Here is a 25,860-nt window from a genome sequence, read left to right on the forward strand (position 1 = left end):
CCTCTAATGTTAGCTGGTAGGCAATGATTTCACGTGTTTGAAGACTTAGACAATGGGAGTGAAGTGAGAATCAAGGAATCGAGGTTCTTATGCATTTGTTTATTTATTTGCTTTATTTGAAAGGTGGAGAGATAGAAACAGGGAAAGAGAAAGAGAGAGTGAATTCCTATCTGCTGGTCCACTCCCCAGCCTGCAACAGCTGGGGCTGGGCCAGGTTAAAGTTGGGAGCCAGAAACTCCATTCAGGTCTTCCCCATGGGTGGCAGGGACCCAGGTACCTGCTGCCTCCCTAGGTGCACATTAATGGGAATTTGAAATGGGAAGCACAGCTGGAGCTAACACCCAGGTACTTTGATATGGGAAGTGGGCATCCCAAGCAGTATCTTAACTGCTGCACCATAAGCTCACTCTTACGCATGTTGGTGTGTTTGGGGCTTGGTGTTCTACAGTGATTTCAGACATTGCTGCAAGGAAAGTCCTATGTCTTAGTCACACGTCGGCCAGCCCCAAGCCCGGTGCTTGACACACAGGAAGGACAATGCTCAGTTAAGGTTTGTAGCATTGCGTCTGGGCCATTTTAGCTTTGACTGCCTTCTTCCCAGAAGCCCCCACACTTGCTGGCTTTTCTGTGTTGGGAACTTAAAAATGTCCAGGCTGCCCTATCTCCCTCCAAGGCCTTCAGGGCGGATCCCTTGCCTCTACCTGCTGGGTAGGACTGATTTCAGCCTGGGAGATAGCAATCTGTGTAAGTCACACCAGACTTCACCCTGCTGGGGGACTGTTTGTGTTCAAACTGGAGTTTGGTGTTGGAAACACTTTGCTATGGTAACAGGGACTTTTAAAGCGTTTCCTCCAGTACCCTCTCTAACTGGCTGTTGGGATTTTAAGTGAATCCACCTGCCCTCCAGCTGTACTAAAGCATTGGCAACAGTGCAGGTAGCACCGGAGAGCTTGCTGGGAAACCAGGCTCTCAGCTCACCTCAGGCTGCAGGAGTAGAAATTGTACAGAAGCTCCCCGCAGTCTTCCCCAGGAGCACCTGAGGGTGTACCCCTGCAGGTAAGAGCAATTGGTGTCTTCATTCCTCTCTTGGGGGGACTCTGACCCTTGCCCTGCAGTCATCTGCCTTCCCTATCGTTAGTTTTCAGGCTTTATTGTGTAACAAAGGATTGGAGGACACATGTTCAACATGCAGATCCCTCTGAGGGTCTGATGGAGTTGTTCTGGCCCAGGCGAGGCTCTGGGGGGAAAGACTGGAACGTTATGATGGAAGCCTGCTTGCTCCATAGCATAGAGGAAAGGCTGGGTGAGGTGGGAGCGCTTCATGAAAGCCCTGGGCTTAGAGGATAAAGTCCTTGTTATTTGCAGACTGGATCTTCTGCCTGTTTCTCTATTAAGAAAATGTGATAACTTTACGTTTTGGGGTTGTTTTAAGGCAAGTGATTGAAGTTAGGTTTATCACCTGGGTACCTTTTTTCCCCTCCTTGCAAGAGGAATATGCCTTTTTTTTTTTCCAGTGCCCAGGCACCCTGTCTCCATTGCTTCACCTCCTGCCTTTGGGACCCCCCTGGGGCTGTTGACACTTTCTGGAGTCTGGGGAGTGGCTGCTGACTGCAGCAGGTGAAAGCTGTGCAGATGGTTGATAGGGAAGGAGGTGGAGTTGCATCATTTTCTTGGTCTCTTCTGAGTTATTACGGAGGGTGAAATCGTTGGCTGTGGGGAATTAATTGAGTAGGATGAGCCCAGAACTAAGAAAATGCCTGTCCCAAGACTTTCTGGAAGGTATCACCGTAGATTGCATATTCTTGAGGGTTTTGGCCATGGGGCTGCTGAGATAATCAGTGGAGATGTAGTCACACACTAGATTAGATGGGCAAGCAGACGTTCATGGACAGCAGGTGGGCAAAAGGAGTCATTTGTTGGCTGTGCTTTTTTTTTTTTTTTAAGAACGGACAAATTATTCTTAATTTTTTTTTTATCTATTTGAAAGAGGGAGAGGGAGAGGGAGAAGGAGAGGGAGAGATTGGTCTCCCATCAGCTGGTTAATTCCCCAAATGTCATGCTGGAATGAGGAACTCTGAACTCAATCTGGGTCTCCCACTTAGGCAGCAGGAACTCAAGCACTAGAGCCATCACTCGCTGCCTCCCAGGGTGTGCATTGGTAGGAGGCTGGAATCGGGAGCAGAGCTGGGACTCGAACCCAGGCCCTCTGAAACGGGATGTGGACATTCCAAGCTGTGTTTTAACCACTGTGCCGAACACTCGTCCCTCGCTCCCTGCCCGAGTGAACTGTCCATGATGCAATTCTGAAGACTGTAGTTGTCTCATGGGTTTTGGTGTCTTTGGGAAGATTACTGAGTCTCCCAGAACGCGTGTTCTGCCAGGAAAGTGAAGATTGCAGCCGTGTGTGATGCGACACTTCTTTTCACCTGATGAGAAGATCTAAGGTACCAAAGAGGGCCAGGAACACATGTGCATTTGTTGTAGCAATTAATTCAACAATCAGTTGTCAGTTGTTGCTTACTGATGAAGCAGCCGGCTAACATTCTGTCTCACCCTCACCTTGGGCCGAGATGTAGTCGTCTGTGCCTGTTGGTGTCTGCTCTGTCAGTTTTTTTTTTTCCTAGAGAGAAAGGCACTGACTGTTTTGCGAACACACTTGAAATGGTCACATTCTGAGCTCATCTCCTACAGCAGGGAAACCTCTCTATCTCATTTGTTTGGACACTCCGCCTAGTCCTTCTTTTTAGGCCCCAAATGGCACTTGGCCTTCCCCTTGATGGATTCATTGTGTTGATTTAAGCCAATGTGGCAGAAAATCTGATGTCATCCGCAGCTGCTACCCTGAGTTTCAAAGAGGCAGCTGTTAACCCTTACACAGATCCACGCGAAGGTGTGTGGCTGTTCCAGTGTGCGCTTTGTCAGTATCTGTTCCGGGAGGCGGGTTTCTATACTGTATTTAACATTTATGGGGCATTGGCCAAGGAGTTTTGAGCTATTGCACACGTTCAATTAACACCCATTTATCAAACTTGTATCATATGCCAGGCAAGGAAGTAAATCCAGCCACATCTGCAGCCTTCCCGGTCTCTGGGTGCCTTAGGAGTTCCCAGACTTTAGGGAATGTTTTGGCCTTGGGGAAGGAATTCTGCTTCTAGGAGACGCATTGGGAACCCTCAGCCTCTGGCAGATTTCCAGGTGGAAGACTCACTCCCAGACCGCTGGCCCCAGAGCCCTCAGATGGTTGGTGTGAGAGGGTCTTGGCACAGGCGGGGTTGCTGGGGTGTTAGGAGTCTCCTCGTGCTGCTGGTGTGGCATCTGGGGGGTCCTCAGGACCTAGTGGAGGTGTCGGCCCGAAACACTCGAGTTCTTGGATACTGCTGTGGGCTGTCTCCTGCAGTTCTGCTTGTTGGAGCCTTGCTTCTCAGGGTGGTCATGGGAGTGATGTGGAACTTTCGAGGGTGGGGCCTAAATTGTGGGAGATCTTTAGTCCATTGGGGGTGTGCTCTCGCAAGGGAGCACTGTGTCTTCCAGAGAGCAACTTGCTCTGAAGCCCCAGCCTGGCCCCCAGATCTCTGGATCCCTGTTTTATGATGTGGTGTCTTCCTCCTGGGTGGGCTCCTGCCATTGCAAGGCCGTCCACCATAAAGTCCCAAAGCTGAGCTGCTGCTGGCACCTCCATCTCTAGAACTGTGAACTGTGTGGCCCTCCTTGTGGAGTTAGGCTGCCTCAGGTATTTTGTTATAGTAACAAAATAACTAATGCAGATACTCCCAGTGGCTTTTTTTTTTAACCTAGGAAAGACAATTCTGCTGTTTTAGTTTTATGGATTAACATTTTATTTACTGAAGTTGTGCATTCAGAAATCTTGATCGTTCTTTACGTTTTAAGGGACAACTTAAGAATCCTATTATTCTAGCGTGTTTAACAATCATTTTAAAGGGGTCTTTGAATTATGTTTGTTCCAATTCATAACTTTCATTAACTGAACTCCTTTATGTATTTTAAACTCCATTTGTAAATTCAACGTATTCCATTTCATTTTTGAAGTGCTTTAATGATCAGACTAACAAACATTTTAAACACTGAAGTAATTTTTATAGGTCTAATACATGTGGAAGTATGGTAGGCCTTAAGTACTCTTAAATGTCCCAGTAGTGGACTAGCACTTTAGTAAGGTTTTGACTTAAAAATCATAAGCCTAAATCAATTGTTCAGCTACAGATTCTAAATTGGAATTACAAAGCTGAACTGTTACTCTAATTGCCCATATTATCTTAAACCTTGCAAAATTTTAAAATATTGAATACATCAGCTGAGAACAAAAATAGTAGTGATTTCTGTACTAAATTCTAGATTTTCCTGGGGTTGCAAAGTGTCGACCAACTAAGCGAACAGCTAGGCACTTCAGGCAGGTTAGAGGAAACACTCTCAGCCTCTTGATTCATAAAGACGCATGAGTTCATGGGGGAACACCGAGAACTTTCTTGGCGACGCTAATGGCATACACGGAACGCTGTGTGCGGTCTGTGGCTAACCTGAGGCTCAATCCGGTGGCCTTTGTTCCTACATGGGCGACTCCCATGATCCACCTGAAAAAGCCTGACATGTCTGCCAGTGATCACTTAAGTGGACTTTGTATTTCTTTGGCTCCCACGGTAATGGAAGAAGTTTCCATCAATTCTTTTTCTTTTTTTTTTTTTTTTTTTGACAGGCAGAGTTAGACAGTGAGAGAGAGAGAGAGAGACAGAGAGAAAGGTCTTCCTTCTGTTGGTTTACCCCTAAAATGGCCGCCACGGCCGGCATGCTGCGCCGATCCGAAGCCAGGAGCCAGGTGCTTCCTCCTGGTCTCCCATGGGGTGCAGGGCCCAAGGACCTGGGCCATCCTCCACTGCCTTCCTGGGCCACAGCAGAGAGCTGGCCTGGAAGAAGAGCAACCGGGACAGAATCGGGCGCCCCAACTGGGACTAGAACCCGGGGTGCCGGTGCTGCAGGCAGAAGATTAGCCTAGTGAGCCTTGGCGCCAGCTCCATCTAATTCTAAAGGGCCTTTGAACTGAAGGTAAACTTATATTTTCATAAAATGTTATCTCCTAGGACTGTATACCTCTTGCAAATATTAAAAAAAGATCTGACTTCTCTCTACATCTCTTGGCTTTGCCTCATTATTTGATTGATTTGACTGATTTGGCCACAACTTCCGTTCTACTGACACATCCTGATTTTGGATGGGATGATATCAGGTCCATAAAAGCATGTTCCACACTGTGTGTCTGGCACTCAGTGGCTGCCTGGTCAGTGGTGGTCATTGTTACTTGAGATTCAGACCGGGATGCCTAAACCATTAAGAGAATCAATCCAGTGGTGTCCCTAGGTGTCCTACACATACTGAAAACCAGACAAGGTATTAGAGAGAGAAAGAGAGGGAGTGTGGGGGGAGGAGAGGGAGACATGCATGTAAGAACTCAACAAGAAATAGGGAAAGGATAAAAGGGAGAAGATAGGCAGCGAATCACCTCTAACCATATAGAGATATTTATATTTAGTAAAATATTTTCAGCTTCAGCTTACACAAAAAAACCAGTGAAGCATCCAGTTGAATACAGGAACGTGTCACCGCAGGGAGACGATGACTCACAGAGAGATTTTCTTCATAAAGAAACAGAGCGCAGCCTATTCAAAAGCCGTTCCATTTAATGCAACACTGCATTGAACCGGGCTCCTTTTCAAGGGGCTGCTATTAGAAGCAAGATGATTATCTTTAGCATTTAGATGGCATGCTGACTCGGGCCATAGCACTGGGGCACTTAGGTGCTGCCATTTCAATGTTCGGGGTGATATCTGGGAGTTTAAAAATAGCCTGCACAGCCTTTCAGGGCTTCCTCGTGCGGGTGCGGCTGTGTGCCATGTGCACGGAGCCCTGCAGGGACGGCGGCTGTGTTGGAAGCTTGCCCTCTTGTTGACTTGAGGGGTCCAGGCCGCAGCACCACCCAGGGGGCACGGGCCTGTCCTGTCAACATACTTTGGGACCACAGGTGAGCTAGAGGGGAGAGGAAAGCCATGCCGGGGACGTGGTTCTTGTTCTGGTCATGACCTGTGGGCCATTCGTCTGTCCTCTTGGTCTAAAAATCCAGTTAGGGACTTGGCAGGCCTTAGACTTCTCTGGTTTTCTTCTCCCTTTCTTTTTTTAATTTCAAAAAATCTTTATCTTTTGTTAAAGACTTGTTATTTATTTGAAAGAGTTAGAGAGACCGATTTTCCATTTGCTGGTTCACTCCCAAATGGCTGCAACAGTCAGGACTTGGCCAGGCTGAAATCAGGAGGCAGGAGCCTTATCTGGATCTCCAATGTGTGGGTGGCAGGGGCCCAAGTACCTGGGCCACCTTCTGCTACTTTCCCAGGCCATTAGCAGGGAGCTGGATCAGAAGTGGAGCAGCCAGAACATGAACCTGCACCCATATAGGATGCTGGTGTCACAGGCAGTGGCTTAACCTGCTACATCACAATGCTGGCCCCTCTGGCTTGTTCTTTTTATTAAAAAAAATATTTATTTATTTATTTGAAAGAGAGAGAGACAGACAGACAGAGGTAGAGAGAGAGGAGTCTTCCATCCAGTGGTTCACTCCCCAAATGGCTGGGACAGCTAGGGTTGGTCCAGACTTGAGTCACTAGTTAGAAGAGTATTTTTTTTTCTTTAAAGATTTTATTTGAAAAGCAGAGTCACACACACACACACACACACACACACACACACGGTGGGGGGTGGGGGCCTTCCATCCTCTGGTTCACTCCCCAAATGGCCAAATGGCTACAAAGGCTGGGACTGGACCAGGCTGAAGCCAGAAGCCAGGAGTCTGGAACTCCATCCTGGTCTGCCACATAGGTGTTAGGGGCCCTGGCACTTGGGCCATAGAAGAACATTTCTAGTAGGACAGTTCAGAGATCAAACAATGCTTTTAGAGGTGATACGTGTTTAGTGTTAAATAAAATTCACAGGAGGCCGTTGTTTTGAACTAGGCACCTGCAATGGGCCCCAACAGAACAGGATAAAAATCAATATGGAGTCTCTCCTGTTAGTTTCACATCTGCAAGCTGAAACTAAGCTGCCACCTGATTTTCCAAGAAGTCAAGAGAAAAGTAACAGCTGATTTTCTCCAGCAGGTCAGTTCCAATGGACGTGATAGTCAAGTTCCTTTCGCCTTAATTCTTAACAGAAAAGGCAGCCTGATGTTAACCAATGAGTTACTTTTCCCATTGTTCTGTCTTCCTGTCTCTGCTTTATAAGGAAAATAACCGTGAAATGACAACCTACTTTTTTGTTTGTTTCTGCTTTCTTCAGCCCTTTTTGTATAAAACCAGCCTCCTCTGTTCCGCTCACTGGAACTTACTCTGTTTTATGGAATGAAGTGTTGCCAAATTCTAGAATTTAAAATGAAACCAATTTAGGTCTTTAATTGTCATTTTGTCCTTTGACACTAGGTCCTTAGGTGTGCTATAGAGGGTATTCAAAGAAGAGGTTCTTCTGAGGAGAACAATGAACAGAAGAGAGAAAAATTCTAAGTGAGTGAAGGCTGGGACACAGTTGGCTAGGACACAGGAGGCATGAGCAGAGACGGTGAGGCAGAGTGGAGCCCTGGGGGCCGCAGGGGTCTGTTCCCAGAGGGGTGGCTACCACCACTGCTGCTGAGCCAACCAGGGTTGCGGCACCTGTGGCTGCTTTGACGTGTGCCGTCCAGGATGAGTCACCAGGTACACTTCGCTGTTTACATGGCAATGAACTAATGAGAAGCAAAAATTTCACCCCATCAGTCACATTGGCCATATCTTGAGTACTGAGTAGCCGCAGGGGTGAGTGGTCCCTGAATTGGAGAATGCAGAGAACATCTCCTTTCTTAATGAAAGTTCTATTGGATGGCGAAGAGCTAAATGGTTTCTTGGACTCATTACTTCTCTGTGTGTCCTTAACTGAGACCCCTAGGCTTTATTTCTCTTTGCTCTTGGAGAGTTTCCTTAGTACAGGAACTTTATTTTTTTTTTTAAGTTTATTCATTTATTTATTTGAAAAAATCAGAGTTACACAGAGAGAGAAGGAGAGGCAGAGAGAGAGAGAGGTCTTCCATCCGCTGGTTCACTCCCCAATAGGCCGCAACGGCTGGAGCTACACCAATCCAAAGCCAGGAGCTTCTGGGTCTCCCACATTGGGCCATCTTCTACTGCTTTCCCAGCCACAGCAGAGAGCTATACGGGATGCTGGCATAGGAGGTGGCAGCTTTACCCGCTATGCCACAGTGCCGGCCCCAGCTGCACCATCTGAGATTCCCATCAGCATGCATAAAGGTTCTCATTTCTTCACTCCCTTACTAATGACTGATACTTGCTTCTGTGTTTTTTTCTCCTAATGATTAGTGATGTTGGGCATCCTGTCCTATCCTTGTTGGCTCAGCTGCTTTCCTGGAGCACCAAGGACTGGACGTCGGAAGACCGTGCTATTTTCAATGGTTTAACTAGCTTTTTTGATGTTGCTGATATATTTGGTTTCTATTTCTCTGGTGTGGGGGATTTACTGCACTTTGAGGACATCGTTGCTTTTTTTTTTTTTTTTTTTTAAAGATTTATTTTATCTGTTTGAAGGAGTTACAGAAAGAGATGGAGACACAGAGAGAGAGAGGTCTTCCATTAGCTGGCTCACTCCCCAGATGGCTGCAATGTCTGGGTGTGAGCCTATCTGAAGCCAGAAACCAGGAGCTTCCTCTGTGCCTCCCATGTGTGTGCAGGGGCCCAAGGACTTGGGCCATCTTCTGCTGCTTTCCCAGGTGCGTTAGCAGGGAGCTGGGTTGGATGTGGAGCAGCCAGGGCCTATATGGGATGCTGGTGCTGTGGGCTGGGGCTTGAACCCACTACGCCACAGTGCTGCCTTGTTACTACTTTTCCAGGAAATAATTTTAAGGGCCTTTGTCTAAACAACAGTGAAGTAAGGATCCTCTCAGAAATGGAGAAGTTTGAGGCATGAAGAGCTAAGGATCTAAAAGTTTGTCCTCTTTGTAAGTGAAAAGAAATTGCCATAGATGCTTTTGTTTTCTTTTTTCTGCTAAAAATCTTTCCTCTGTGTTGTGTTGGAGGTTGGGGTGTGGACATACAAGGGGAAAGAGAATTGACCCCTAAAAACAAGTCTGAGATGGAGCTTCCCTGAAAGCCCCTCGCCCAGGGCCTTGGTCTTGAACAGGCCCTGTGAAGCCTGTGTCTCAAGTTCTTGAGGCGGCAGTTACTGTTGGTCATGTCCCAGCTTTTCAGGGCATCTCAGATTGTACAGCCTGGTGTCAGCTGCCACTGAGGGGGATTTAGAGAAAGGCCCATGCTTTGAGTACAGTCAAGGGAAGAGCAGCTGCCTGCAGAAAAAGTCTTGGAACAGGACGAAGGCAGAGCTGATGTGTAGGGCCACATGGTGTTTGAGTGGCCAGTGTCATGAGCAGGACAGGTCTGTGGGACATGTGGGCTTTCCCTGGGGATTCCCAAAGAGATGTGGGAAAGGGAACCCCGTGCAAGGCTCACTCTCCTGCTGTCTTGCGTGTTGAGGTCCGCGCTGGGATGATTCAGGCCTAAGGAGGAAGTATGACATTGGTTTGTAGTCACGGGCTGGTTAGGGCTGAGGTGTTTGGGTTCCACGAGTCAGAGCTGGTTGCCCACTGGGCTCTTCCCTAGCCCCTCTCTTCTGCTAGTTGTAGCTTTTTGTGGGTTGGGCTCCCTGGCTTGGGCATGACAGTCACCAGGTTTTGACTCTGTGTGGCCACAGGTTCTTTGAGGTGCTAAAGGAGAAGTGGAAAACGCAGGGTGGGGCCCAGGGCCACAGACAAGGCTAGTCCGAAAGCTGAAAAGAAGAGGTTTGGTATAGTGAATAGGACACCGCCTGAGGGCTGGCATTGTGGTACAATGGGTTAAACTTCTGCCTGGGGCACCAGTATCCCATATGAGTGCCAGTTTTGTTCCCAGCTGCTCCACTTCCCATCCAGCTCTCTGTTAATGTGCCTGGGAAGGCAGCTGAAGATGGCCCAAGTACCTGGGCTTCTGACACTCATGTGGAGGACCCCATTAAACGTCCTGGCTCCTGGCTTTGGTCTGCCCCAGCCCTGGCCATTGCAGCCATTTGGGGAGTGAACCAGCAAATGGAAGATTTCTCTGTCTGTCTGCCTTTCAAATAAAATGAAAACAAACAAATGAATCAAAAGAGAAGTTCTAAATTATTTGCTTGTTTGGGTTTTAAAAAAATTCTTTGGTAAAGGTTGATTGCATTTGCAAGTTTCCATTGTGGTCTGAGCCTGGGTTCTCTCATCTGTAAGAAAAGGGTTAAATCAGATCAGTGTGTTTCAATCTGTCCCCTTCTAAGTTCTGGGGTTCGGAGGAGTTCCTTGGGGACCTCAAAGGAGGAAGCTCAGCAGGCCTTTCATCAGAGCAAAACTTCAGTTTCCTGGCTTTCATAAGAGGTTTCGTTTTAGCAAAGCCCCCCATAGCTAAAACTGCTTCGGAAACCATGGACCAGACGCCCTCTGGGCTCCTTGCTGGATCACACTGCTTATCAGGCACTGAGGATTAGCTCCTTCAGTTTATAAATATCACATTTGTCATGAGAATAACAAAATTATTTTGCATTTACCATCTGTTTGTGAATTGATTTATAGATTGGTATTTTATTTAAAGATGTATTTATTTATTTTAAAGGCAGAATTACAGAGAGGGAGGGAGAGAGAGAGAGAGAGAGAGAGAGAGAAAGAGAGAAAGAGAGAGAGAGAGAAAGAGAGAAAGAGAGAAAGAGAGAAAGAGATCTTCTATCTGCTGGTTCACTCAAATGACTACAATGGTTGGGGCTGGGCCAGGCTGAAGCTAGGAGCCAGGAACTCTATCCTGGTTTCCTATGTAGGTGTGAGGGGCCTAAGTACTTGGTTCATCTTCCGCTGCTTTCCCAGGTGCATTAGCAGGGAGCCAGATTGGAAGTGGAGCAGCCAGGACTCTGCTGCTCTGATATAGAATGCCGGTGTTACAGGCTTTGGCTTAACTTGCAGCAACACAATGCTGGCCCCAAGAATAGTATTTTAAAAACACACATGTTTTTATTAAAGACTAGGCCATCATTTGGCTTCCCTTTTGTGGTAATAATGTTTTTCTTCTCCATCTCAATGACCTCCGTGATCTCCAGGTTCAGTGATTCTGTAGGCGGCACAGAGTGTGGGGAGCAACTCGGACTAGACTAAGTTACTGGAATTAAGACTTATTCTATGCATCTGCTCTCCCACAATATGGCGCTGAGAAGGGAGAAACAGCTTCTACACAGCTGCCTCCAGTTCAACCAATAAACTGTAGGACCTGCTCCTGTTTGGAGGAGAGCAGCGTACTCGGCGTGTGGGTAGCAGAGTTGGGATTGGTGGAAGAGGACTATAAAGGAGGAGAGAGACAACATGCACCAGGAACATCTAAGGGGAACATCTATCTGAAGGAACACCTGTGCAGCCCCTGAGAGAGCCGGCCGGCGGTGTGCCACTCCCCTGCGGAAGTGGGGAATGTGGCAGGGGGAACCGCCCTTCCACGGAGGTGGAAGGGACGGCAGCCAATCCGGGAAGAACCAGCAGCAAACCCGGGGAGGGCCGAGCAGACGAAAGAACAGCGCAGGGTCCTGTGTCGTTCCTCCACGAAGACGGGGAGCGACACAGAGGAGTTGGTTATAGTCACATTCATGGCTGTGATAAATCACAGAAAAGAGACGTAAAGCAAAGTCAGCAAGGATGAACCCCTACATGGAGTGACTTGGGGGAGACCAGGTGCCATCTTCCCAAGTCCTCTCCCAGTGGATTCATGTAGGATGTGCGACATCCCCAGCAACCAACTGTGATGACGCGCTAGTGACAGTGTCCACCAGGGAACTCAGTGGAGACTCAGCACCCAGTACTGGGGACTGGTTGTAGTTTTTTTGGTACGTCCCAAAACTCCAGACTTCCAGAGGAAAGGATAACCTGTGTTGTGTAAGCAGTGTTGACTTAGCGAACCCCTCTTGCCAGAGAATGATGGGCGTCCTCAGAACTCCAGCTTTACAGATGCCAGCCAAGGGCAAACCTTGCAGGCAGGCTTTTCTAAAGATAGCAGTCAAGTTTGCTTTGGGGACTTTTCCGCATGCTCTTACACTCTTTATTCTTGTCTCTTACTTCTGCTTCTCCTTCTTCCTCTCTTTAAGAAATAATGTACTGGATGTCTTGCACAGTGGAAGGTAGCCTGGGTTTTGCTCCTCTACTGAGGGGCCCAGTCATAGTGGGCATATTCATGACTGCTCCTTCTGGGAGGGAGGGCTGCCAAGAGGGAGGTAGCAGAAAGAATAGGCAGGAGCCTGATGCTGGGGTTCAGTTGTTTGGCGATACTATGTTCCATGGGAAGCAGGGGACCATTCTGAGAGCCCCCACCAAAGACAGAGATTGGCCAGGTCTTGGAGGATTTAGCTTGGCTTGCTTTCGCCATAAATTCAGCATGTTTCTAGACTATCTTCCATGGCCTTAGGTTGATGTGTGTTCATAGAAGGTCGGTTATCACCTTTCTCTCAGTAACCCACATGATAGGTCCTTAGCCCAACTAGATATTACTTGTTGAAAAAGATTTATTCATTTATATGAAATGCAGAGCAACAGAGAGAAGAACACACACACACATGCACACACACACACACACAGAGAAAGAGAGAGAGAGAGAGAGGGAGCGAGCTTCCATTCTCTGGTTCATTCCCAAAATGACTGCAATAGCCAGGGCCGAGCCTGGCTGAAGCAAGGAGTCAGGAACACTATCTGGGTCTCCCATGTGGGTCGTGGAGGCCCAACCACTTGGCCATCTTCTGCTGCCTTCCCGGGTACATTGGCAGGGAGCTGGATTAGAAGTGGAGCAGCTAGATCTTGTCATGCATATGGGATGTCAACATCGCAGGCAGAGGCTTAGTCCACTGCACCGTAATGCCCGACCTTCATGTAGGACTATTTTTTGGGGGAAAGATTTTAAAATTTATTTGAAGGGAGAGGGAGACAGAGATATATCTTCCATCTGCTGTTTCACTCTTTAAATGGCTGTGATGCCCAGGGATGGGTCAGGCTGAAGCCAGGAGCCAGGAACTCCATCTGGGTCTCCCACATGAGTGACAGGGGACCAAGGACTGGGCCATGTTCTGCTGCTTTCCCAAGTGAATTAGCAGGGAGCTGGACCAGAAGGAGAACAGCTGGGACTCAAACCAGTACTCCCGTATAGGATGCTGCTGTTTCTGTGGCTTGACCTGCCGTGCCTCAGCACTGGCTCTCCTCATGCAGGACAGCTTTTTGTTTGTTGTTTTTATTAATTTATTTGAAAGAGCATGAGAGAGAGAGAGGGAGAGAGATGACTTCTATCCGCTGATTCGCTCCTCAAATGGCTCCAACAGCAGGTCTGGGCCAGGCTGAAGCCAGGCACCGGGAACTCTATCCAGGTGTCCTACATGGGTGGCAGGCACCCAAGCACTTGGGCCATCATCCTTTGTCTGTCTCAGGTTCATTAGCTGACAGCTTGTTTGAAAGTGGAGTAGCTGGGACTTGAACCAGCACTCTGATGTGGGGTGCCAGCATTGCAAGTGGTGGCTTCACCTGCTGTGCTGACCCCTCCTGCAAGACTTTTAACCCAGAAGTCCTAAGTGAATGGTGCTAAGAGGCAGGAATGATCTAACTATGATGCCTGTGAGGTCAGGCCTGTTGGAAGTTCCTCAGGTCACTGGAGGCGTGCCCTTGGAAGGTACATGTCACAGAACTGTTGCACAGCCTGGATTTGGGCTCATCCTCTCTGCTTCCTTGGCCACCATGTAATTCTTCCTCACAAGTGCTCTGCCATCCGTCATACACCATGAGCTCCTCACTGAAGAAGCCAAAGGCTACGCTATGCCATTTGGACTTGGAACCTCCAGAACTGTGAGCTAACTACCTCCCTCTTTAGTCCACAAGGAGCCTATCTCTGGTGCTTCATTATAGTTACGACAAACTAATACACTTTCACTCTTTGTCTTCGACTTATTTTGTGTGTCATTTTCTTATCAGTTGAACTTTTTCCTAATTAGAAATGGTACAAATATGTATATTTTAGAGCTTAAATAGAAGCCAACTCACATTGGTATAGCAGAGAAGCCCTGACTGTAGAGTTAACGATCTCCTTGTTTTGGTGGATTAATCATCTCTTGATGATTAAATTAGGCTAGGTGGGTGTGGGTGGGGAGGGGTGCTGAGCAAGTGGGAACGCCCAGGTGTGTGCCTGTCCCTGGGGTGCTGGTTCCATACATTTCTTCACAGTTCTGGAGGCTGCAAGTCCAAGGTCAAGGAGTCAGCAGTGGCTTCCTCTGAGACCCCTCCCCCGGCTTCCGCGGGGCTGCGTTCTCCCCGTGTCCTCGTGTGGTCCTCCCTGGGTGCCTGCTGTGTGCTAGTTTCCTCCTCTTATCAGAACACCAGCCTACTGACCTCATTTTGACTTAATTACCTTCTGAAAGACCCTATGTCTAAATACAGCAGCTTCTGAGCTACTGGGACTTAAGGCTTCAACCTATGAATTTTGTTGGGGGAAGACAATTTGGCCTACAAAACCATAGATGAGGCTATGAAGGCAATTGCTAGTTTTATGAAAATTTCTCTAAGTTAAATGTGTAAGGGAGCCCTCTTTGCCTTAGCAGACCGTTCTCCAGGTGTGAAACCAACTCCCTTACAATCTGCAGCTTCTGCATTCACATGAGCATTGACCTGAGCTGGTTTAAAATGCAAATACCTGGGTCTGGTGTTGCCTCGCCAGTGGGTTATCTGAGTGCAGATTAGAGTCCAGGCTGCTCTGCTTCCCACCCTGCTAATGTGCCAGGGAAAACAGTGGAGGATGGCCCAAGTGCTTGGGCCCCTGCAGCCACATGGGAGACCCCGAGGGAGTTTATGGCTCCTGGCTTAGACCTGGCCCAGCCCTGGATGTTGTGGCCATTTGGGGAGTGAACCAGCAGATGGAAGAATGATTCTCGCTCTCTCTCTCTCTCTCTCTCTCTCTGTCACCCTGCCTTTCAAGTAAATCTTCTAAAAATAAAAAAGTACATATAGTTGCTCCTCACCCCAGCCCTGTTCAAACAAAAGTTCCAGGGGAGAGCCCAGCCAACGTGCAGGGGACTGTGGCTGGCTCCGTCTTGAGAAACCGGCCTTGGCAGCTGGGCGAGGGCAGCTGCGATGCAGGGCTGGTCTGGTTTTACATCCCAGACATTCAATGCCCAAGTTCTTTTCTAAATGATGACTCTCCCGAGACATCAGTGTTATGATTGATGGCCGGGCCTGTCAGGGAGCAGCCTTGCAATCAATGCTCATCTGTCTAGCCCTATCATTCAGTATTTAAATATCACCTACTCATCTGAGGGTTTATAAAGGAGCAACTTTAAGCAGGGAGTGTTCTTGTTTGAGGAATGAGACTCTTTGCCAATCTAGGCTTCAGGTTTATTATCTTGAAAATGAGATATCTCCATTTCCCCCTAACTTTGACAGTCTGGGTGTGCATACACATGCCTCAGAGGAAGTGGCATGATTTTCTGGAATTTCCTTCATGGTCAGACTAAACCCCCCAAACTGTGCTAAGCAGGGTACCTCAAGTTAGAAGTGTCAGAGGGTGGTATGAAGTTTGCACCGAATTGTCTTAGTTTGTCTTAGTTTGATGCTGGGTGACTTATAAAGAAAAGAGATTTATTGAGCTCACAGTTCTGGAGGTTCAAGGGCATGGCACTGCATCTGCTTGGCTCTGGTAAGGCTCTCACGGCAGAGGGTGGGAGTGAGTGTGGGCGTGGTGAGCAGTGCTGGAGGAAGAGGAATTCTGGGGAGGTGCCTTCTCACAATTCTTTCTCTCTCTTTTAACTTTGATTCATTTATTTCCAAGGCAGAATTACAGACAGAGGGAGAGGCAGAGAGTGTGAGGTCATCCATTAGCTGGTTCACTCCCTAAGTGGCCACAATGGCTGGAGCTGACAAACTGGCCAGTGAAGAAGTTAGGAAGAAAAATCCCCCAACCCCGAATCTTTGTTTGGGGCTGGGATTAAGAAGGAGGAAGAAATGCAAGTAAAAAGCAAACTACTGAAAAATGAGGCACTCCTGGGCGTGTCTGCTCTAAGGAGCCACCAAGCTCTTAGAAGCTTCTCGTCACTGATATAGTGAAATTTACTTAAATATCTCAAGTTGATGAAAATGTCAGGTTGGGATGAAGTGGTAAGGAGGCAGATTAAGACAGATCTGGCCCAATATTCATTTCCTCCCTGTAGTGGAGGAGAATCCTGCCGACCATGTTTCTGGGGGGACTTAGAGCTAGGTTTCTGGTTGTTCTTAGCAAGGGCAACTGTGTCTGGGCCTCTGTGGAGGAAGTGGTTAGGAAGCCAAAGGTTTCTGGGCTCAGTGGCTGCTGCGTGGTAGGAGAGGTGAGGCTTCTGCATCCTTGCGTGTTTGTTCACCAGAACAGTGATGCCTGGGCGTGCTCTTAGGGTGGATGGCCTGTGTGTTCCTGTTAATTGTTGGACAATGACCGTTCCTACTGGTGCCATGTGATGGTGCCTCATTAGGAGGTGGGATTGTGTCCGTGTCTCGTGTCTCGACTGTAATGATATTATTCTGTGTGATTGAAACATTTTACTTTCATCGTACTTGCAAGGGAGGGAGGGGAAGGCTGCTTGGAGAGCTGCTCTGAAAAGGGAATGGAATTTTATTTGATTCTGAGACCTTCTGCAGAATGCTGTGAGGGTTCCTGGGGACCGTCGCCTGGCCCTTGTTTTAATGGAAACCGGCAATGTGAGAGGAGCTATTGTTGGGAGAGTACTTCTGGTGCTTCCTAAGTTTCCAGTTTTTATGTTTGCCTGGGGTTACCTCTGAGCATCCATTTCTTCCACAATTTAAGGCTTCCAGTTACCTCCCCGAAGCAACATCTCCTGTTGCCAGTGTTTTCTTTAAAGCAGGAAAACAAAACACCAGTGTTACTCTCCAAGCTGGAAGAGCCGTTTCTAAAAAGGAGCTTGGTCCCCAGTCTCCTGGATGCTATCACAATACAAATGCAGAACAGACACCTATTTGGAGAAGAAAGAGAACTGAGCTTGTTGTGTGTTTAAACACAGATGCACTTCAGATGTTGTTGTTGTTATGATGATTGCTCTGCATTGACCGGCTTGCCAGCCGTTAGGGTAGGAAGTTAGAACACCTGGCTTCCATTACCGCGACTTGTGTTTCAGGCGCGCTCTCAGGCCTTTGGGCAGAGGATGTGTGCATGCTCGGGAAGGCAGTATCTGATCCTTACTGGGGAGTTTTTGATTTATATTTCCCTTTGCTCTTTCCTGTTGCATTTCCTTGAAGTCGGTTCTCTCTTCACAGCTGCTGTGTTTCTGCTGGCCCGGGGTTGGTGTGGTTGTCCCTCTCCAAAGGGACATGAAAAGCCAGATGCTTAAATCTGCTGAGGTATCCAATGTCCGTAGTCTTCCCTTGGCCTATTTCTCCTCCTTCGTGCCATTTTATTTTAATCCCTTAAAGGAATTAGTAGCGTAGATGGGGCAGGAAATGAGCATGTACAGGGGGCAGTTTTCCAGCTCGTCTCTCTCCTGTTCTTTTGAAAACAAGTGAGCAGGCTCCTGCAGTTGAGGTGATTTCCAGGGACTTCCTGTGTGTTTACCTTGGTGGATGCCATTCCATTGGTGCTCCTTTGGGCAACTAGAGGATTGTTGAGCACATCCTTTAGTGCTGGTTAGAAAGGAGTTGCATGGTCTGAACAAGGTGGAGAAGTTCTATGAGAACAACAGCGTTGGGGAACAGCCTTGGAACCGCATGAACCAAGGTGCTGACTGAGGAGTCCCGGGTGCGCACACCCATGGATGAGCCTTCCGGTGGCTGGGGCTTCAGGCAGTGACGAGTGATGTACTGATGATGACAAAGCTGTTGAGATTCCCTGCCTGTTCCCCAGTGGGCGTCTGTTTTATGGCAGCTCCAGTGGGATGATCTGCGGAAGGCTGACTCCCAACAGAGGGATTTACGTCTCAGAAAGCCAAGGTGTTGCTTGGTGGGGCTCAACACAGGATGACTACCCTGGCATCTCCTCTTCTGGTGAAGCCCAGACATCCACAGTCCCCAAAGCTCTGGTTCACGTGGGCCCTGGGCCAATCGGGGTGCGTGGCTTCCTTAGGTTTTCCCAAAGAGCAGTAGAGAGAGAGAGTGCAGGGGACTTACACCATGTGCTGCACAGCACACAACCTACAATCCTCAAATTCCAGTTCTCTCCAAAGTCCTTCCAACCCTACCCAGTGCCCAACCTCTTTGACTGTTCCCTTCCTTTCTCTGCCTACACCACCCCCACTTCATTTTTTAATTTTTTTTAACCATGCAGAGCAAATAAATTTATACCAAATTCAGTCCGATTTACAGACTCCAGTGTGATGACCCGAGCTCCTTAGGAGGCAGGCAGATAGATCAGCCCTGTTGCTTGTTGCTTGGCAAATCACTCCTCGGCCCGTGCGGCTCATGCACAGATTTTTTCCTGGTAAATATAGTACTGTCACTATGAGGAAGTCTCATTCCAGCTGCAAAGGGAGGAAAATCTCCCCTCTCTCATTACGCCCAAAGCTGGAAAGCAAAAACTAGTCATTAGAATGTTGCTTGGTTTTCAGGAAATTGGAGAGAAAATTGTTGGACGACTTGGAGGGAGCTCTCAGGCTAAGAGAAGGGCAGGCTGGTACTTGAGCTGCCCTGATTGAGTGTGTCGCTGTAATGATGGTGTGACAGTGGCCAGAGTCATGCCTGGGTGAGCCCTAATCATCTTGTCCTTGCCAGCTGGCCTGGCTCTGGGCAGACCTTCCCCTCTCCACTTGTTCTGTCCTTAGCACATTCACTGTTTCTTCAGCGCTCTCCCCCGAGAGCACGCGTCTGTATTCTGTGGATTTCCTTTTGCATTGCAGTTGGCTGTTGTTACTGCTTTTAAAGATTTATTTATTTATTTGACATTTAGAGTGATGGAGAGAGAAGGAGAGAAAGAGATCTTTCATTTGCTGGTTCACTTCCCCAAAGGCTGCAAGAGCTGGGGCTGGTCCAGGCTGAAACCAGAAGCCAGGAACTCCATCTGGGTCTCCTATGTGGGTAGCAGGGACCCGAGTGCTTGGGCCATCTTCCACTGCTTTCTCAGGCACATTAGCAGAGACCTGGATCTCAGTTGGATCAACTGGGGCTTGATCTGGCTCTCTGGTGTGGGATGCCGACATCATAAGCAAGTGGTTAACCTGCTGCTCCACAATTCCAGTCCCAGTTGCCTTTTTTTTTTTTTTAAGGTTTACATATTTATTTGAGAGGCAGAGTTATAGAGAGAGAGAGAGAGTGAGCAGGATCTTGAGAGATGGTGATCTGCTGGTTTACTCCCCAGATGACTCAATAGCCAGGGCTGGGCCAGGCCAGAGTCAGGAGCCTGGAACTCCATCTAGGTCTTACAAAAAGGTATAGGCGCCCAAGGGCTTGGCCCATCTTCTGCTGCTTTCCCAGGCATATCAACAGGGAACTGGATTGGAAGTGGAGCAGCCGTGACTCAAACTGGTGCTCATATGGGATGCAGGCATCACAGGCGGTGGTTAAACCACAGCATCACAATGCTGGCCTGGTCCTTCTTTATGGCATGGAGAGAGGCACCTTCCTCTCCAGACCTTGTGTTTGCCACATCTTTCTCATAGGATGTACTCATCAGGGAGGAAAGATTTCTTTCCCTCACTAGTCACTAGGTTCATGGCCGAGGCTCCTATAACAAAAGGTTAGCAAGAGAAAGGCATTACAAATTTATTTAATATAAACTTGATGTGACACAAGAGGCTTTGTGAATGAGGACCAAAGAAACAGCGAAACGTGTATACTTGGAAGCTTGGGGTTGACAAACTGGATAGTCGCGGAGAAATGGGACTGGGTGAAGAAGGGTGTGCTCTGATGGAATGTGCTGGGGGCCTCAGCAAGGCTGTGGGTTCAGAGTCTTGTCTGGGTCCCCACGACTTCAGAGATAAAGATGTTCCTTTTCTCTCATTCCTGGAAGCCTCTCTCAAATGAGTGTTTCATGACCTGCTTCAGAGGAGAATGGCCGGGAGGGAGGGCGTCAGAGGGACCTTCCAGTTCCTGCTGTCGAGTTCTCAAAGGTTGAGGTGCCACATTAGGGGGTAGCACGTCCTGGAGCTCACCACACTCTTCGGAAAGCATTCTTGGTGGGGTGGGCGTTTGGAGCAGGAGGTGAGACCCGCTTGGGATGCCTGCATTCCATATCAGAGATCCCGGGTTTCTACTCCACTCCCAATTCTAGTGGTGCACACTCTGGGAGGCAGCAGGTGGTGGCCCAAGTAGGTGGGTCCCTGCCACTCATGAGGGAGACTTAGATGGGGTTCCAGCCATGTAAAAAGGAAAAGGCTGAACAAAGCTGCTCGCTACATCCACATGCCCAATGCCTACTTCCAGCTGCCGCCCAGCCACCATGGCCAGACAAGTGCCGAAGGGGATGCTAATGGAGACAAAGCCAAGGTGAAGAATGCACCACGGGGAAGATGCACAAGGTTGTCTGCTATCCCTACTCTGCTACAGCCAGAATCCACGCCTACAAAGTCCCCAGCAAGCAAGGTAGAGAAGCTGCCCAAAGGGAAAAAGGAGATGGCTAATGCTGGCAGGGATTGGAAGAACCCTGTGGAAAATGGTGTGGAAAATGGAGAATCCTACACAGAGCAGGCACAGTGCTGTAGGTGTGTCAAGGGTGTGCATTGCTGATAACTCTGCCCTCTTGCTGGCTGTACAGCATGAAACACGATTTGTTATCAAGTTTTATAAAAAGGCAGGCTTCAAAAAAAAATCTTTTTTGAAAAAAAAATCTGTGTGCTATGTTGCTAGCACACAGATCACTTTTTTTTTTTTTTAGATTTATTTATTTATTTGAAAGGCAGAATGACAGGGAGAGACAGAGATTTTCCATCTGCTGGTTCACTTCCCAGATGGCTGCAATAGCAGGAACTGTACCAGGCTGAAGCCAGGAGCCTGGAGCTTCTTCCAGGTCTCCCACGTGGGTGCAAGGACTCAAACACTCCTGCTCCTTTCCAAGGCACATTAGCAGGGAGCTGGATCAGAAGTGGAGCAGCCAGATCTTGAACTGGCACCCACATGGAATGCCAGCATCGAAGGAGGCAGCTGAATCCACTATGCCACAGCACTGGCCCTCCCTTCCAGTTTTGAGAGATGTCCTCTTGGCTCCCGGGTGGGGGGACTCTCTGCTCTTTTTTTTTTTTTTTTTAAAGATTGTTTATTTATTTGACAGGTAGAGTTACAGACAGTGAGAGAGAGAGACAGAGAGAAAGGTTTTCCTTCCATTGGTTCACTCCCCAAATGGCCGCCACGGCTGGAGCTACACCGATCCGAAGCCAGGAGCCAGGTGCTTCCTCCTGGTCTCCCATGAGGGTACAGGGGCCCAAGGACTTGGGCCATCCTCCACTGCCTTCCTGGGCCACAGCAGAGAGCTGGACTGGAAGAGGAGCAACGGACACTAGAACCCAGTGCTCATATGGGATGCTGGCACTGTAGGTGGAAGATTAACCAAGTGAGCCATGGCGCCGGCCCTGGGACTCTCTGCTCTTAAAACATGTAGCCACCATGGGCCGGTGCCATGGCTCAATAGGCTAATCCTCTGCCTGCGGTGCCGGCACACCGGGTTCTAGTTCCGGTCAGGGTGCTGGATTCTGTCCCGGTTGCCCCTCTTCCAGTCCAGCTCTCTGCTATGGCCCAGGAGTGCAGTGGAGGATGGACCAAGTGCGTGGGCCCTGCACCCACATGGGAGACCAGGAGAAGCACCTGGCTCCTGGCTTCGGATCAGCATGGTGTGCTGGCTGCAGTGTGCCGGCCGTGGCGGCCATTGGAGGGTGAACCAACGGCAAAGGAAGACCTTTCTCTCTGTCTCTTTCTCACTGTCCACTCTGCCTGTCCAAAAAAAAAAAAAAAAAAAAAAAAAGTAACCACCGTGACACAAATACCTTGTAGTGTAGAAAAGCTGTACTTCTTTTTTTTCCCTTAAAAGATTTATTTATTTGAAAGGCAGAGTGGCAGAGAGGCAGAGGCAGAGGCAGAGAGAGAGAGGTCTTGCATCTGCTAGTTCACTCCCCAAAGAGCTGCAATGGCTAGAGCTGGGACAATAGGAAGCCAGGAGCCTAGAGCTTCTTCCAGGTCTCCCATATGGGTGCGGGGGCCCAAGCACTTGGGCCATTTTCTGCTGCTTTCCCAGGCACGTTAGCAGGGAGCTGGATCAGAAGTGCAGCAGCCGGGACTTGAACTGGCACCCGCACTGCAGCTTTACCAGCTACGCCATAGCGCCGGCCCCTACAGTTCATTTTTATGTGCTCTTTCTGTCTGCCTTCCAGATGAATGGAGCTCCTTTAAACCCAGAGACCTGTTGGAACCTTGTGGTGGAATGAGAAGGCCATGCCAAGATGGCCACTGGCAAGCAAACCTCAGTTACTCAGGAATGGCTTTGAAACCCACCTGGCAATGGAGCCTGCCTGGCAATAGGCTGTGATTGGATGGTTTTGGAAACCACCTGGCAAACGGAGCCTGCGTGGCAACAGGCTGTGATTGGTTAGGGCATAAACTGCCCCTTGACCAGATTGGCTGTCTTGGCTATATAAGCCGTTGTGCCAACTGAAATAAACGAGTCTGCGGGCTGCTTGCCTCTGGTCTGCTTTCACCCGACTCCCGGGGTCTGTGTGGTGACTGCACACCTGTTGGCTCCACCACACTTCTCATCTCAGAATGAATCCACCTCAACAGGACCTGACTCCCAAATTTGGTTACCAGCATCACAGGCAGCCTGGACTTAACAGTGACACCCACAGATCCTTTCTGAGATTGTGGATCTTCAGGTCGACTGCTCTACCAGTCTCATTTCGGTTCCCTCACTCTGCACCTTCCCTGTTCACAGCTTCCATTTTTGGGTTCTGTAGTGGCTTCCTGAATTTGGGAGGCCATCGAAGAAGGGAGTCTGAAAGCTGTTGTGCACTGGTAACCATTGTCTGCCCATGTCCCATCTGAAATGCCATGATTCTTTGGGAAAAAATATGTAATAAAGAGGTTTTTAAAAAATATTTATTTGGAAGACAGAATTAGAGAGAGAGAGAGAGAGAGAGAGAGATCTTCCATCTGCTGATTTACTCCCCAAATGGCTGCAATGGTAGAGGCTGGACCAGACTGAAGCCAGGAGCCATTGGACCTGGACCATCTTCCACTGCTTTCCCAGGCACATTATCAAGGAGCTGGATCAGAAGTGGAGCAGCTGGGGCTCAAACTGAGACCCATACAGGATGCTGGCATTGTAGGTGGTGGCTTTACCTGCTATGCCACAATGCTGGTCCCATGTAGTGTTATTTCTTTTTAAAGATGTTTTTATTTATTTGAAAGAGAGAGAGAGATCTTCCACCTGTTGGTTCATTCCTTAAATGGCTGCAATGATCTGGACTGGGCCAGGCTAAAGCCAGGAGCCAGGAACTTCATCTGAGTCTCCCATGTAGGTATCAGGGACCCAGGTACTTGTCCCATCTTCCACTGTTTTTTTCCAGGCACATTAGGAAGAGCTGTCTTTGAATTGGAGCAGCTGGAACTCCAAGTGGTGCTCATGTGGGATGCTGGTGTCCCAGGAGGCAGCTTAACCCTCTGTGCCAGCTCCAGTTATTTGTATTATTTTTATAGTTACTAGTGGCATCATCTACTGTCACAACAGGACAAAAATCTCTTTTCAAATGACATGCCTTACTGTCTGAAATTGTTCCAGTAACTTCCTTTAAAAATTCAAAGGCCTTCATGAATATACTTATGTAAGTAGGAAGTCAACTTAGGCGATCAGTCATTGACTCTTTAGCGAGAATTCTGTTACCCAACAGAGCCCAGAGGAAATGGACTATATAACAACAAATCAAAGGACTGGATGTTAGGACAGCTAAATAAGTCACATATTTGGAGAGAGGTACTTATGGAAAATATCATTACCCAGATTCTAGCAATGATTTACTGACATTATATTCTGGGGAGGCACTTCAGGGGTTCTATAAATGTTTTATAACATGTCATTTAAAAACAATCTAAACTACTTAAAATATGTACCAAAATAAAAAAAAATTAGAGATGCCAATATATTATCTGCTATCTGATTAATTCATCTTGTGTTGGCCACATAATTCAACTTCTTATTCATCCTCTCTTTAATTGGGAAATATCTCTTTTTTTGTTCTTAAAAGATAACTTATTTAGGGGCTGGTGCTGTAGCGTAGCGGGTAAAGCCACCACCATCAGTGCCGGCATCCTATATGGGCGCCAGTTCGAGTCCTGGCTGCTCCACTTCCAATCCCGCTCTCTGCTATGGCCTGGGAAAACAGTAGAAGATGGCCCAAGTCCTTGGGCGCAGGGGCCCAAGTGGGAGACCTGGCAAAATCTCCTGGCTCCTGGCTTGGGATGGGCCCAGCTCTGGGCGTTGTGGCCAATTGGGAAGTGAACCAGCAGATGAAAGACTTTTCTCTCTCTCTCTCTGCCTCTCCTTCTCTGTGTAACTGTCTTTCAAAAATAAATACATACATCTTAAAAAAAATAACTCATTTGAAAGGCAGAGTTCAGAGAGACAGAGAGATCTTCCATCTGCTATTTCACTCCCTGAATAGACACAATGGCTGAGGCCTAGAAGTCCATCTGGGTCCCCATGTGGGTGGCAGGGGTCCAAGTACTTGGGCCATCTGCTGCTTTCCCAGGCGCATTAGCAAGGAGCTGGATTGTAAGTAGAAGCAGTTGGGACTTGAACCAGCAGTCATATGGGATGCTGGCACTGCAAGCTGTTCACCACAATGCCAGCCCCAAACTGAGGAATATCTTGATTGCAACATGAGCTGGAAAGTAAGTGCAAATAGTGTCTATTTCTACTTTTTAAAATATCTGAGAGGCAGAGAAACACACACACACACAGGGGTGGGTTCACTTCCCAAATGCCTGCAACAGCTGACTGGAGCTGAAGGTGGAGTCAGAACTCAACCCAGGTCTCTCCCATGTGGTTGCCAGGACCCTCATTACTGAGCCATCATTGTCTGCATCAGCCAGAAACTGGAGTCAGGAGCTAGAGAGGAGAATCAAACCCAGGCACTCTGATGTAGGATGTGAGTGTCCTAACCGATATCATAATTGCTAGACCAAATGCCTCTCTGAGTATCTTTTTACAAACAAATCCCTGTCAATTAAAATTTTCTGAATATTTTGTAACTAATCAATACAGAAATAAGTTGCTAGAAGCCTGCCACTGCTTTCTGTAACTCTCAGTTAAGTTTTCATTTTGAGCAAGATATCATTGTTCTTATTGACTTAATATTAAATATCATTACTTTGAGATTATAAAATCACTGTCCTTTGGGGTGGACATATGATGCAGTGGCTAAGACAACACTTGGCCTGCCTGCATCCCCTGTTGTGGTGCTGGGGATTTTGTCTGGACTCTGCATCCAACCCGGCTTCCTGCTAACGTGTACCCGCAAGGTAATGGTGCTGCTTCAGTACTTGGGTCTCTGCTACCCATGTGGAAACCCAGATTGAATTTTGGGCTCCTGACTTTGGCTTGATCCAAGAGTGGCTATTGTAGGCATATGGGGGATGAACCAGCAGATATCTGTTTCTGTGTGTCTTTATTTGCGTTTCAAATAAATGAAAATAAATAAACATTAAAAAGTTTTAAATAAAAGCTAAACCAGGGGCCGGCGCCGTGGCTCACTTGGTTAACCCTCTGCCTGTGGCGCCAGCATCCCATATGGGCACCGGGTTCTAGCCCCGGTTGC

The 25,860-nt window shown here is 48.1% G+C and overlaps 1 long non-coding RNA gene across 1 annotated transcript; it reads left to right on the forward strand.

Annotated features, from left to right (window-relative positions):
- The first annotated feature begins 640 nt into the window (after positions 1-640).
- On the forward strand, positions 641-25,860 carry LOC149126813 (uncharacterized). The gene is made up of 3 exons (XR_016234792.1): positions 641-1,056; positions 20,486-20,644; positions 22,423-25,860. It is a non-coding gene; the product is annotated as an uncharacterized LOC149126813 (long non-coding RNA).

This window comes from Oryctolagus cuniculus, chromosome 5 (assembly GCF_051225735.1).
Source record: "Oryctolagus cuniculus isolate XC-2025 breed Fujian yellow rabbit chromosome 5, ASM5122573v1, whole genome shotgun sequence".
NCBI lineage: Eukaryota > Metazoa > Chordata > Mammalia > Lagomorpha > Leporidae > Oryctolagus > Oryctolagus cuniculus.